General features: G+C 48.1%; 1 protein-coding gene across 2 annotated transcripts in view; it reads right to left on the bottom strand.

Moving 5' to 3' along the window:
* ZNF711 (zinc finger protein 711) overlaps window positions 1–11,132 on the bottom strand; it is a 38,222-nt gene extending 27,090 nt beyond the window's left edge. The window contains exon 1 of one of the 2 annotated variants that reach the window (XM_050965026.1): window positions 10,377–11,132. The gene's annotated coding sequence lies outside the window, so the exon portion shown is untranslated. The remainder of the gene's footprint in view (window positions 1–10,376) is intronic. The other variant, XM_050965025.1, reaches the window with a different exon arrangement.
* Between the last annotated feature and the right edge of the window lie 1,020 nt (window positions 11,133–12,152).

The raw sequence follows: 12,152 nt of genomic DNA, 5'->3' as shown, positions 1-12,152 counted from the left end.
CCCAGTGCTTAACTACCATTACAGTTAGGAAGTTTTTCCTAATGTCCAACCTAAATCACCCTTGCTGCAATTTAAGCCCATTACTTCTTGTCCTGTCTTCAGTGTTCAAGGAGGACAATTTACCATCTTCTTCTTTATAATAACCTTTTGCATATTTGAAGACTATCATCATGCCCCCCCCTTCAGTCTTCTCTTCTCTAGACTAAACAAACCCTGTTTTGCCAAACTTTTCTCATATATCATGTTTTCTAGACCTTTTATCACTTTTGTTGCTCTTTTCTGGACTTTCTCCAATTTGTCCATATCTTTCCTAGTGTGTTGGCCAGAACTGGACACAAAACTCCAGTTGAGGCCTTATCAGTGCTAAGTAGCATAGAAGAATTATTTCTTGTGTTTTGTTTACAACACTCCTGCCAATATATCCCAGAATGATGTTTGCTTTATTTGCAACAGTATAACTTTGTTGACCCATATTTAGGTTTGTGAACCACTATAAACCTCAGATCTTTTTCTGCAGTCCTCCTTCCCAGGCAGAACCCACACTAGGCATAAGCAGACCAAACAATTGCTTAGGGCCCTAAGGAGCTCAAGGGGGCCCCCCATTCGCTTTTTATTATGTGTTGTGTTTTGGGGTGAGGGGGGCAGAAATATTCCTGTTTAGGACATCTAATGGGCTAGCACTACTTCTGTTTCTAGGCAGCCATTTCCCATTTTATATTTGTGCAATCGATTCTTCCTTCTTAAGTGTAGTACTTTGCCTGTCCTTCTTGAATTTCATCATATTTATTTCAAACCATTTATCTAGTTTGTCAAGATCATTTTGAATTCTAACCCTGTCCTCCAAAACGCAACCCCCTCCCAGCTTGGTATCATCTGAAAACTTTATAAGTGTATTCTCTATGGCATTATCCAAATTATTTATGAAGATATTAAACAGAATAGGATCCAGGACATATCCCTGCAGGACACTTGATATGTCCTTCCAGTTTGATTGTGAACCATAACTACTCTCTGAGTTTTCCAGAGCAGATTTTCCAACCAGTTTTGCACCCACCTCAGAGTAGATTAATTTAGGCTATTTTTCTCTAGTTTGTTTATGAAAAGGTCATGGGAGATAGTATCAAAAACCTTACTAAATTTGAGTTACATCACATCTACAGCTTCCCCCCATTCACAAGGCTTGTTACCCTGCCAAAGAAGGATATTAAGTTAGTTTGACATAATTTGTTCTTGATAAATCCATGCTGACACTTATTATCTTCTATATGTTTACAAATTGATGGATTTACTTGCTCCATTATCTTTCCGGGTACCAAAGTTTAGCTGACTGGTCTATAATTCCCTAGGTTGTTGTTCTTCCCCTTTTTATAGGCAGGTACTATATTTGCCCTTTTGCAGTCCTCTAGGATCTCCTTTATCCTCCATAAGTTCTCAAACATAATCGCTAATGGCTCAGAGATCTCTTCATCCAGTTCCTTAAATATTCTAGGATGTATTTCATTGTGCCCTGTGTTGACTTACACTGATCGGAGCATCTTATTGCCACTTGTGTTAGGTACAGAACCACTTATCCTTGATGAACCATCAATTTATTGGACCTTTGTGCCGCTTATTCTTTGCACTGAACCATTTCAAGCAAGTGGCTCAGAGTCAATTGTCCTGGATGCTCAGCACCAGACTTTGTTGATACAGATTAAACCAGATTAATCACTTACATTGGTACTGGACTACTTCAAGCAAGTGGTTCACTAGTCAATGGTGTAGACACCTGGGTATTGGACTCAGATGACTCAGACTATTGTGGAAACACTAATGGTATAATGGGCACTGAACCTCTTCATCAAGCAGTTCACTAGAGACCACAGTACCAGATCAAAGAAAATTGACTTTGATAGCTTGGGGACTCTAATGCAATTTAGAGTGGGCATTAAGCCACTTCTGATTCACTAGAATTGACTGTGCTGGAACCTTGGCACCAAATTAGGTTGACTTGGAGGGATTCAGGTAGTCAGTCCTGAGTTAACAATGCCAGGACCTCAGCACTAAATTGGGTTAACATGGAAGAATCCATGGACCTTGGTGTCAGATTAAGTAAACCCAGAAAGATCCAGGGGCAGCAGTGCTGTGTCTACTGTGGTAGACTCTTGTCACTGAGCTCAACAGGCCAGTTAAAACTGGGGAACTACATGCAGCCCAAACTGGGCACTGAGTCATGTAGGCTAGAAGATCTCCAAAGTCAATTCGGGACTTACATTTCCCAGACCTATTTGACCAGATGTGAGGAGACTCCCTTTCAACTGGGTAAGACAGCTCTGCTGCTCAAAGCAGGTCCAGATACCTGTGCCAGATGGTACCATGTATTTTCTGTTCTTTTAACTACACAAATCTGTACTAACTGGCAAACTAACCAAAACAAAAATAGAATGAAAGGGCCAAAGAAAAAGAATCTGTCAAAAAGTCTTGAGAACACTATAATATTTTGATAGGCCTAAAGTCAGTGCTTGAATTATTGGGAAATTTTAGGGGGAGACCTTAATGAAAGATGGGAACTATTTTTAGACGAAAGGCTCAAGTTCCTGTAGCAAAGGATAATAGCCCTTGAGAATTTCGTCCAATCCTACCCTGGATTTCTTGCTCATTAGAGTGGATGCCATCATTTTTTATTTAAATTGTGGAACATAAAACATCTACAATCTCAGCAGAAGCTACCCAAAAAAAAAAAAAAGAAAGCTATCCTCAAGTTACAACCTACCTATATTCTCCCAAAAGCAACAGTCAACTCCCCCAGGATTAAAGGCTTTCCCCAAAATATATTTAGAAAAGGGGTGGGTTTCTCCTTAAGTCAAAGAGGGATATTTTTATCATGCCCAAAGCTTGCTAAGTTTTCTTTATGTAGGAAAAACAAGGAACCTGACTGAAGAGCTTCCCATATAAATAGACAGAGACACAGATGAAGGCTCAGAGAGAAGGATACAGCCAAGGGAATGAGCATGGACACTAGTCCCCAGCCTGTTTAACTCCACTTTCAATTAATGTGTTTTTGTTTTTGATATTTACAAATAGTAAAGTTCTATGCCAATATTGACAAAATAGCAAGTTTTGTGCCAATATTAACATTGGAACTGATGCCAGCTCCCATCTACAGCTTTTGGACTGTTTTGTGTTTTGGAGAAGGGGGTATAACACTTCCTTATTTGCTTTTATTTATTTTTGTATTCACATCACACACCTTCCCCCAGCCTAGAAAAACGTGTGCGTATTTGCAAAGGCGTGTATTGCAGAGGATCCCTCCTACACACTCCACTGCCTAGAAAGGAAAAGGAAGGAAGGTATTTCTAGAAGTCTCCCCGCACTTCCCTGACCAGAAGTGAAGGGGAATATTCCAGGAGTCTCCCCATACATTCCCCCCTTCCAAGACCAGAGATGAGGGGGAATATTCAAGGGGCTCAACATACTTCCCATCAATACCCATCCCCAGCCTCAGGAGAGTTCATGATGGAGAATTTCCATAGCTTCCCCAAATGACCACCTCAGTGAAAAGGGACCTTCTCATAGGGAACCCACTCATTGAACCCCTTTTGGAATCCCCCTCCATCCCACAGGCTGCAAGCCATGCCTCCCATCCCATTCCCTGTGCAGGGGGGGAAGGAGGGAAAGGGAGGGAGAGAGAACAATATTGTCTGGACCGGTTACCTCAGGGATCAGGGGTTGAATCCCCTTGCTTCAGCTTCAATCCTTCCCACGCTCACCCCCTACCAATCACAGATGACAGGAAAGAACACTCTGCAGCAATGGCGCCAATTCAGATTTGCCCTCTCTCTTACCCACACACTGCATGAGCCAGTGCCACCAGAAACTGAGTTGTTAGCAGACTCACCTGTAGTTCACCATACAGAAACAGACTCCTGTGCACCAGGGTGCAATACCATTTGGCCTGACCACCCCTTCATCTGGGCAGGAGGGGCAGCTGGGCCAAATGTGAGTGGTACCGTGACCCCATGTGCTCAATCTCAACACCACTGACAAAAACTTGGCCAGGCCGCTCCTCCATCTATTCAGAGGAGCAGATGGGTCAAATTTCAGTGGCATTGCAAGCACACAACTGGAATGATGTTTCAGACCACTCTGGAAGCAGCTGTACTGATTCAGTAAAAGTGATCCAGCCACACATTCCCTCCCACTGAACTCTGAGCAAGTGCAAAAGCCTTGGGTGTGTGTGTGGGGGGATTCAATGTCCCCAGCCTCCCCTCACTGGCAGCACTGCCCTGCAGCCAGTCAGTGGCCTTGCTAGAAAATGACAGAGCACTGTTGCCAAAGCATAGTTTTCTAAAGTGCAGCACTGTAGGTCTATCCTGGATTTCAAGTGTCAGAGTGCTTCTTCAGCAACACCCAGGTGAGAAACAAGGGGACCAGACACAGCACCCCGATGCCTTATAATTAAACACAACTAAGGCAGCCCCTAAAATTAATAAGGAGGCCAGGCCCCCACAACTCCCCAACCCAGATTTCTAGCACCACCAACAATACTATCAAAAATAATAAGTCACAGAGTCTCAATGGAAAAATAAAAATATTTAAGCATCCAATCCTGAAATCAATTCACACTACAACTTCTCCTGACTTCAGTGGTAATTCTGAATGTTGTAACTGCAGGATTAGGTCCTTTAGTTATTCTCTAAATAAAAAAACAGAAATGGAATCTTACATCTTCCAATTTTTGACTGAAAAAAATTATTCTCAAAGTAAGATCCAACCATACAAACTATTTTTATGACAGGTGCTACAGTATATACTTGCTATAACTTAGATTTAATTCTAAATTATAAATGGCAATTGGCATTTGCCAATGGAATGCAATGACAATTAATATAATATCCTGGCAATTTCCTGACCACACTTTTGCATCCCACCATTCCACCTTCTGAAAAGTTTTAGATAAAAAAATCACCAATTACCTTAAATTACATCTGACTAGATTATAGGGAAGGTGCTTAAAAACAAATACAAACACACAGAGAAACTTCCCTAGAACAAATACTGCCTAAAACTAAGTTAACTAATGAAATGAAGACAAATCAGAAGAGAGTCCAGGCTAGACAGACTAGTTTCCAATCCTGTTAACAGTTGAGAAAGATTAGGAAGAGTAAGATTTAGATTCCAACTAAACAGAATGCTGAGATTCCTCAATTTCCGCTATAGTCAAAGAGAACTGATGACACTCAGGCCTTAAGTACATTGGTATTTTGCCACAGTTTCAGCAGTTTGTGTCCAGCGAACAATGTGGCTGCACTTGTGTAAACCACAATTGTATACAAGCTGTGATTTGTACCAGTCTGCACTGTGAAAGAGCTTAAACTGGTGCAAACTAGTTTTCCTTATCTTCTCTTGGGGCTTTCATTGGCATAACTACACTGGAGGCTGGCCATCAGCTGTTGAAACGAGCAATTTCCAAAGCAGACTGTCTATACCAGGGGTCTCAAACTCAAAAGACCACGAGGGCCACATGAAGACTAGTACACTGGCCCAAGGGCCGCATTAATGACACCTCCCCTCACCCGCCGCCCTCGGCCCTGCCCCACCCCTTCCATGAGGCCCTGCCCCACCTCTTCCCACCCCTTCCCTGCCCCTATTCCAACCCCTTCCCCAAAATCTCCACCCCAACTCCACCCCCCCCCGCTCCCAGGGGGTGAAGGAAGGGTATGGGGTGTGGTGGGGTTCAGGGTAGAGAGTTGGGGTGTGGGATGCAGGAGGGGTGAGGGATGCGGCAGGGGGTCAGGGCAGTGGATGGGGGTGTGGCAGGGGGCTCAGGACAGGGAGTTGGGGTGTGGGGTGCAGGAGGGGTGAGGGCTGTGGCAGGGGGTCAGAGCAGGGGATTGGGGTGCAGAAGTAGTGCAGCAAGGGGCTCAGAGAAGTGGGTTAGGGTGTGGGGTGCAGGAGGGGTGTGACAGGGGGTCAGGGCAGGGGATCGGGGTGCAGCAGGCGGCTCATGACAGTGGGCTGGGGTGCAGGAGGGGCGCGGGGTGAGCAGGGGGCTCAGGACAGGGGGTCAGGTGCAGGGCGTGACAGGCGGCTCAGCGAAGGGAGTTGGGGTGCAGCAGGGGTGCGGCAGGGGGATCAGAGCAGTGGGTTGAAGTGCAGGGTGCAGCAGGGGGCTCAGGGCAGGGGGTTAGGGTGCAGGGTACAGCAGGAGGCTCAGGGCAGTGGGTTGGGGTGGAGGAGGGCTGTGGCAGGGAGTTGGGGTGCAGGGTGCAACCAGGGGCTCAGAGCAGGGGGTTCGACTGCAGAAGGGGCTCGGGGGGCAGGCTCTGGCCCAGAGCGCATTGGGGGGCGGGGCAGGCTTCCTGCCTGCCCGCCCATCTGCCCTGCCTCTGTGCTGCTACAGGAAGCAGAAAGAACTTGGGGGAAGAGAGGCGCAGGGGCATCTGTTGCTTCAGGCACCACCCCCAGCATCTCCCATTGGCCAGGAACGGGAAACTGTGGCTAATGGGAACTGCTGGGGGCGATGCCTGAAGCAACAGCAACACACGCCCCTGCGCCTCTCTTCCCCCACGTTCTTTCTGCTTCCCAGAGCGGCGCAGGGGCAAGGCAGGCAGGGAGCCTGCCCTGCCCCAGGTGCGCATCAGGCCGGAGCCGCTCTAGATAAACACTAGGGGAGCGTGGAGGGGCTGTGAGGAGCTCGTGGGCTGCAGAAAATAATGCGGCCTGCGTGTTTGAGACCCCTTGTCTATACCAGGGGTCGGCAACCTTTCAGAAGTGGTGTACCGAATCTTCATTTTATTCACTCTAATTTAAGGTTTTGTGTGCCAGTAATAACGTTTTTAGAAGGTCTCTTTCTATATGTAAATAAACTACACTTCTACCCCCATATAATGCTGTCCTCGGGAGCCAAAGAAATCTTACCAGGTTATATCAAACTTGCTTTGATCCACCGGAGTACGTGCACGCACGCCCTCTCCCCCGGAGCGCTGCTTTACTGTGTTATATCCAAATTCGTGTTATATTGGGTCGCGTTATATTGGGGTAGAGATGTATTGTTGTATGTAAAGTAAATAAAGTAAATAAGGTTTTTAAAATATTTAAGAAGCTTCATTTAAAATGCAGAGCCCCCTGGATCATGGCCAGGACCCAGGCAGTGTGAGTGCCACTGAAAATCAGCTTGCGTGCCGCCTTCGGCACACATGCCATAGGTTGCCTACCCCTGGACTATACCAAAAATGTTAAAAAGGTGCAGCTGAACTGCCGTAGCACTTCACTGCAGCCCAGCTCAACTGTGTGCTAAAGGCTAGGCTCCAGGACACAGGCAATAAACAAAAATTCACAGCCTGTGACCTGTCCATGACTTTTACTAATATATATACACACACACACACACACACACACACACACACACAACTAAAAACTTAGCAGCTCCTGAGGCCTTGGATGCTGTCATTCTGGGGGGCCCCAGTGTTGGTGTCACTAAGCATAACCCTAAGTAACTCGGGAGGGTGGAAGGCCACAAGGGTATGGAGCCTTCCTGGTTTTAGGCCTCAGCAGACAAGAGTCCCTCCATGTTTGAACTTTAATCGACCTAAAAGGCCAGGTGTAACAGCCGTTATCAGTTGCAACAGTTCTAACTGGTCTAAAGCAGAAATAATAAGGCCTGTGCACCTTTAGCAGAAAGACAAGATAACTTGCAGAAGGAAAACTTACTAACGAGCTGCCGCAGCCAAGATTACTTAATGCACCTGCGCTTACGTAACTGCTACAGGGGGAGGAGAAGAAAGAAGAAAGAGAAAAAAAAAGGGAAAAGCCGCATGTGTAGGGGTGGTGGATCTGAGGCATGCTAAGTCTCCCAGCACCGCTTTGAGATCTCAAATAAACTTTGCTTGCTTCTCCACCCTGATGTGTTTATTGGCGCTAAGCACTCCGGGCACGAACCACTGTTGCTTGCCTCCGGCACCTTCTGTGCCTGCAACATCAGGACACCACTGCTGTGAGGGTCCGAGGGCAGACAGCTATCCCCTGCACTGGCCAAGGGCTGACTGCCCTCTGCCACCCCTGCTCTGAAGCCCTGGGGACAGCTGCTTTGGTGCTCCCCAGGGCCAGCTGCCCCGGGACCACCACTCCGGTTCTTCCCCCAGGCCAGCCTCCGAAGCAGCAGCTGGCTCTGGGACAGCTGCTTGGGTGCTCCCCAGGGCCCGCTGCCCAAGGAGTGGCTGTTGTGGCTGCCCCCAGGACAGCCTCAGCTGCATCCAGTGCAGCTGACCATGGGGCGCCCGAGCAGCTGGCACTGGGCTAGCTGCTCTGGGATCAGCCACATCAGCCACTGCAGCTGTAAAAGTTACAGAGGTCATGGAACCGTGACTTCCACGACTTCCATTTCAGAACTGAAGCTTTAGTCATGACCCCTCAGGGGGCTGCAAGGTTATTACGTGGGGCGCTGCAAGCTGTCAGCCTCTACCCTCCAACCCCACTTTGCCTCTAGCATTTATAATAGTATTAAATATAAAATTGTATTTTTAATTGTAATATGGGGGGGGTTACAGTGAATGGCTTGCTGTGTGAAAGGGGCCACCAATACAAAAGTTTGGAATGTGTTAGAGCAGTGGTTCTTAAACTCATTTTCTTTTTTCCTTGTGTGTATCGTAGACATCTACAACATGGCAACATATTAAGAAAAATGTCATTGTAACAAGAACTAACATGTCTAGACAAAAAGCCTACAAGGGAAAGTTTAAACTAGAAAACAGAATCACAGAATATCAGGGTTAGAAGGGACCTCAAGAGGTCATCTAGTCCAACCCTTTGCTCAAAGCAGGACCAATCCCCGAACAGATTTTTGCCCCAGATCCCTAAATGGCCCCCTCACAGATTGAACTCAGAATGCTGGGTTTAACAGGCCAATGCTCAAACCACTCAGCTATCCCTCTCCCAAACAATGCATAGCTTAACATAAACCCTACCCAGCAACGTAGGATGCAGTATAAAAATTAGTATGTATATTGGAACACAGTCTTGTATACAATATCAGCCTGCAAAATAGTCATGAAAATTTACCAGTTAGGTATGAAATCTAGTTCCCTCACCTTCATTTACCATAACAAAATAATAAAAAAATTATATTGCCTGTCCAAATAAAAAAATTGCCCACCTGGACAAGAAGTACTAAAAATTATTTTTTAGGTCTACACATAGTTCCTGAATATTTTAAACACATATGACAACTAAAGAAATAGTAAGACTTCAGACCATGACAGAGCACAGTATAAACAAGAAGGCTGTATGCATATGCATAAAAGAAGACAGGCATGTTCATGAGACAATCCACAACTACTGATGAGATTGAATGGGAGAGTACCAGAAGGACATATAAGAGCACACGTGAAAATAACAGCAAGGAGTGTGCATGGTAAACACTGGCAAGGCATATGCCTAGGCACCAGAAAGCCAGAGGAGTGTGCGAGAACTACTGGCAGGGCCTGCTCATGAACACCACGAAGACAAGTCATCAGTGTGTGGTCAGCGCACTGGCAAGGCTGCGTGATGGTGCATCCAAGTGCATCCCAGACAGCAGTGCGCGCGCTGAACAGCGGCAGCACAGCAGACGAACTGCGAGTGCACCGGGGCTACAGACGGGAGTGCGCGCGCAGAGGGCTGGCGCACACACTGCCGCAATAAGAGATGGACGGCGCAGAGGGGACCTGTGCACAGCTCTCGCCCCTGGATCCAGGCACACTGGGCGCAAACAGAACGGGGACTGGAGCCGCCGCTCCGTGCGTGCAGGCGCGGGACGCACTATCCGCGGCGCCGTACCAGGGCGCCAGCGCCCCCTGCCGTGTGCCTGTGGGGGAGGGGAGCGAGCGCAGAGCCGGGAAGACAAAGGCGCTCGTGATGAGTCAGGGCTGCAGCTCGGCAGGCACCGCACCTCCAGACACACTCCCCCGTGCGCCGCAGGGGGACGGGCAGAGCCCCACGCTCCCGGGCCGCCAGGCCTACTCTTCCCCTGTGGCACCGCGAGACTCAGAGCCCAGGCAGCTGCGGGACCGGAGCCATCGGCACTCGGCCCCCAGCCCAGGGTGCGGGGAGGATGGGGAGCCAGAGCCCAGCCCGGGGCGCGCGCGAGCGAAGCCTATCCCGCCCTGCCGCCGCCATCTTGTTCTCCGCCATTTTATGGCCGCCCGAGAGGCCGCTCGGCCGCGGGATCCGGGCCCTGCGCCGGCCCAGCTGAGGAACAGCCGCCGGCGGGCGGCGCGCACACGCCTAGAGCGGGGAGGCGGCGGTCAAGCCCGGCGGCGGTAGCGAAGCGCGCAGGCCCCTGGCGCGGCCTGCGCCGAGGCCTAGCCGCCTCCATTGTTCCCAGCCCCCGCCGGCCCAGCTCCAGCACCTCCGCTCACCTTTGCGGGTCCCTGCGCCGAGCCGCGGGGTCGGAGCCGGCTGAGGGTCGGTCGGGCCGCAGGACTCCGCCGCCGCCGGGGCCTTGCATTCGGGGCCGCCAGGTCCGGGGCCTGCACCAATCACAGGCGCTGGGCTGGGAAACGGGGCGCGAGCGCGCGCGCGGCGTTCACCCCCTCCCCCCACCGGCTTCGCGACTAGCCCTGCCGCTGTTGACGCACGTCGCTGGGACCCGGAGCGTGCCCCGGTGATGTGAGCATGCGCAGGAACCGCAGCTGAAGTCGGTGCCCTTACTTTGCTCTCAAATGTTCCGCGAGAACAAAGCCGGGGGCTGGAAGCCGAGGGGGAGAAAGGCTAGTTGGGGCGCAGGGGGGATGGGTCAAGCGGAGAGAGGATAAATGGGAGAAGCCAGAAGAGGGGCGAGAGCGAAAGGGCCAAATGCAGAGCAGGCTTGTGATCGTGGGTGCATAGTGTGGACCTGTGCTGCCCCCCACAGGGATATCGCATTAAAGCTACAGTCATACACACCCAGGGGTATCAAAGTTGCGTTTTTATGGCCTGAAGGCTGCATGCACTTGCTGTGGCACCTCAGCTTTTGTTGGGTAACTCAATTTTCCAAATCTCTGTCGTTTGCATTGATAAGCTTACAAAGGGGAGTCCATGTGTGACTTCACTGATGTGTGCTTGACAATGTAGACAACGTGAAATAGTGGCTCAAAGTCTCTGTGAATTTCCCTGATCCTTATTAATTTTACCATAGTGTCATCTCTAACGCCCAGTAATGGCACTTCCTTGTCAACACTAAGTAGCCTTGTGCTGATCATTTTAGCAAATGGAACAAAAAAGGTGATAGAAGTGAAGCACACATGTAATTGGTGCAAAGAAAGAAACATATAAAAAAAAAAAAAAGGTAAACTTAATGAGAAAGGAAAATATGGAAGGAAGAGAAACAAAGGGCAAAATTAGTGAAAGGCCTAAAGCGGAACATATTTTCTCACTCACTGATACTGAATTAGACAATAAGGCACTGAACAAATAATATTTTAATTATAGAAAGTGCCATATTCTCCAAGTAACAGCAGTGAAAGTTCTGCTTTGCATCCAGCTCATGTACACATATTCGCACTAACTCAATGAAATCTAACATGGGTATAAATAGTAGTGTAGCCTAGGCAGCACTGGCACAGGGTAGGTGCCCCATTACACACACACCTGAACCCTATCGGTGATGCTGCTATTTTTATTCACATTTAGCTCTCATCAAGCTAGTGCAAGTATGTGTATGCATGCTGGGAATCATCATTAACTCAGGGCAAACTGTAGCCATAGTTCATGTACACATTCCAATATAGGAGTTCCTCTTTTCAGTAATGTCATTTAAGAACGGGCTTAGACAAAATAAAAAAAAAAAAACCAGCCACTTATAACTATATAACTATACTGGGAAAACTGTCCAGTGTAGAGAAGTCTTTAGGATTAGTCTATACACAGTTTTTTGCACTGATTTAACTAAAGTGGTTTAGAAACCAATTCACTTAATTGGAACAATTCCCTTTGTGTAGACACTTTTAACTTGGTTTATACAACAGATTGTATTGCAATATGGAATATTCAATGGCTATTGTATCAATTTTAAAAATGTTATATGTATCGTTATAGGCTAGGGCTTGTATTCTAGGTCCATGAGGGACCTACAGGTGTTTCCAGAAGAAACTAAAATCACTGAGAGCAGGAGATGGAGGGATTATCAGTGTGAATCCCTAAGCAGGCAGCAAGTC

The sequence above is a fragment of the Gopherus flavomarginatus genome, chromosome 8 (genome assembly GCF_025201925.1).
Source record: "Gopherus flavomarginatus isolate rGopFla2 chromosome 8, rGopFla2.mat.asm, whole genome shotgun sequence".
NCBI lineage: Eukaryota > Metazoa > Chordata > Testudines > Testudinidae > Gopherus > Gopherus flavomarginatus.
The sequence above is the reverse complement of the archived record's forward strand: the minus strand, read 5'-3'. Positions and strand labels throughout refer to the sequence as shown.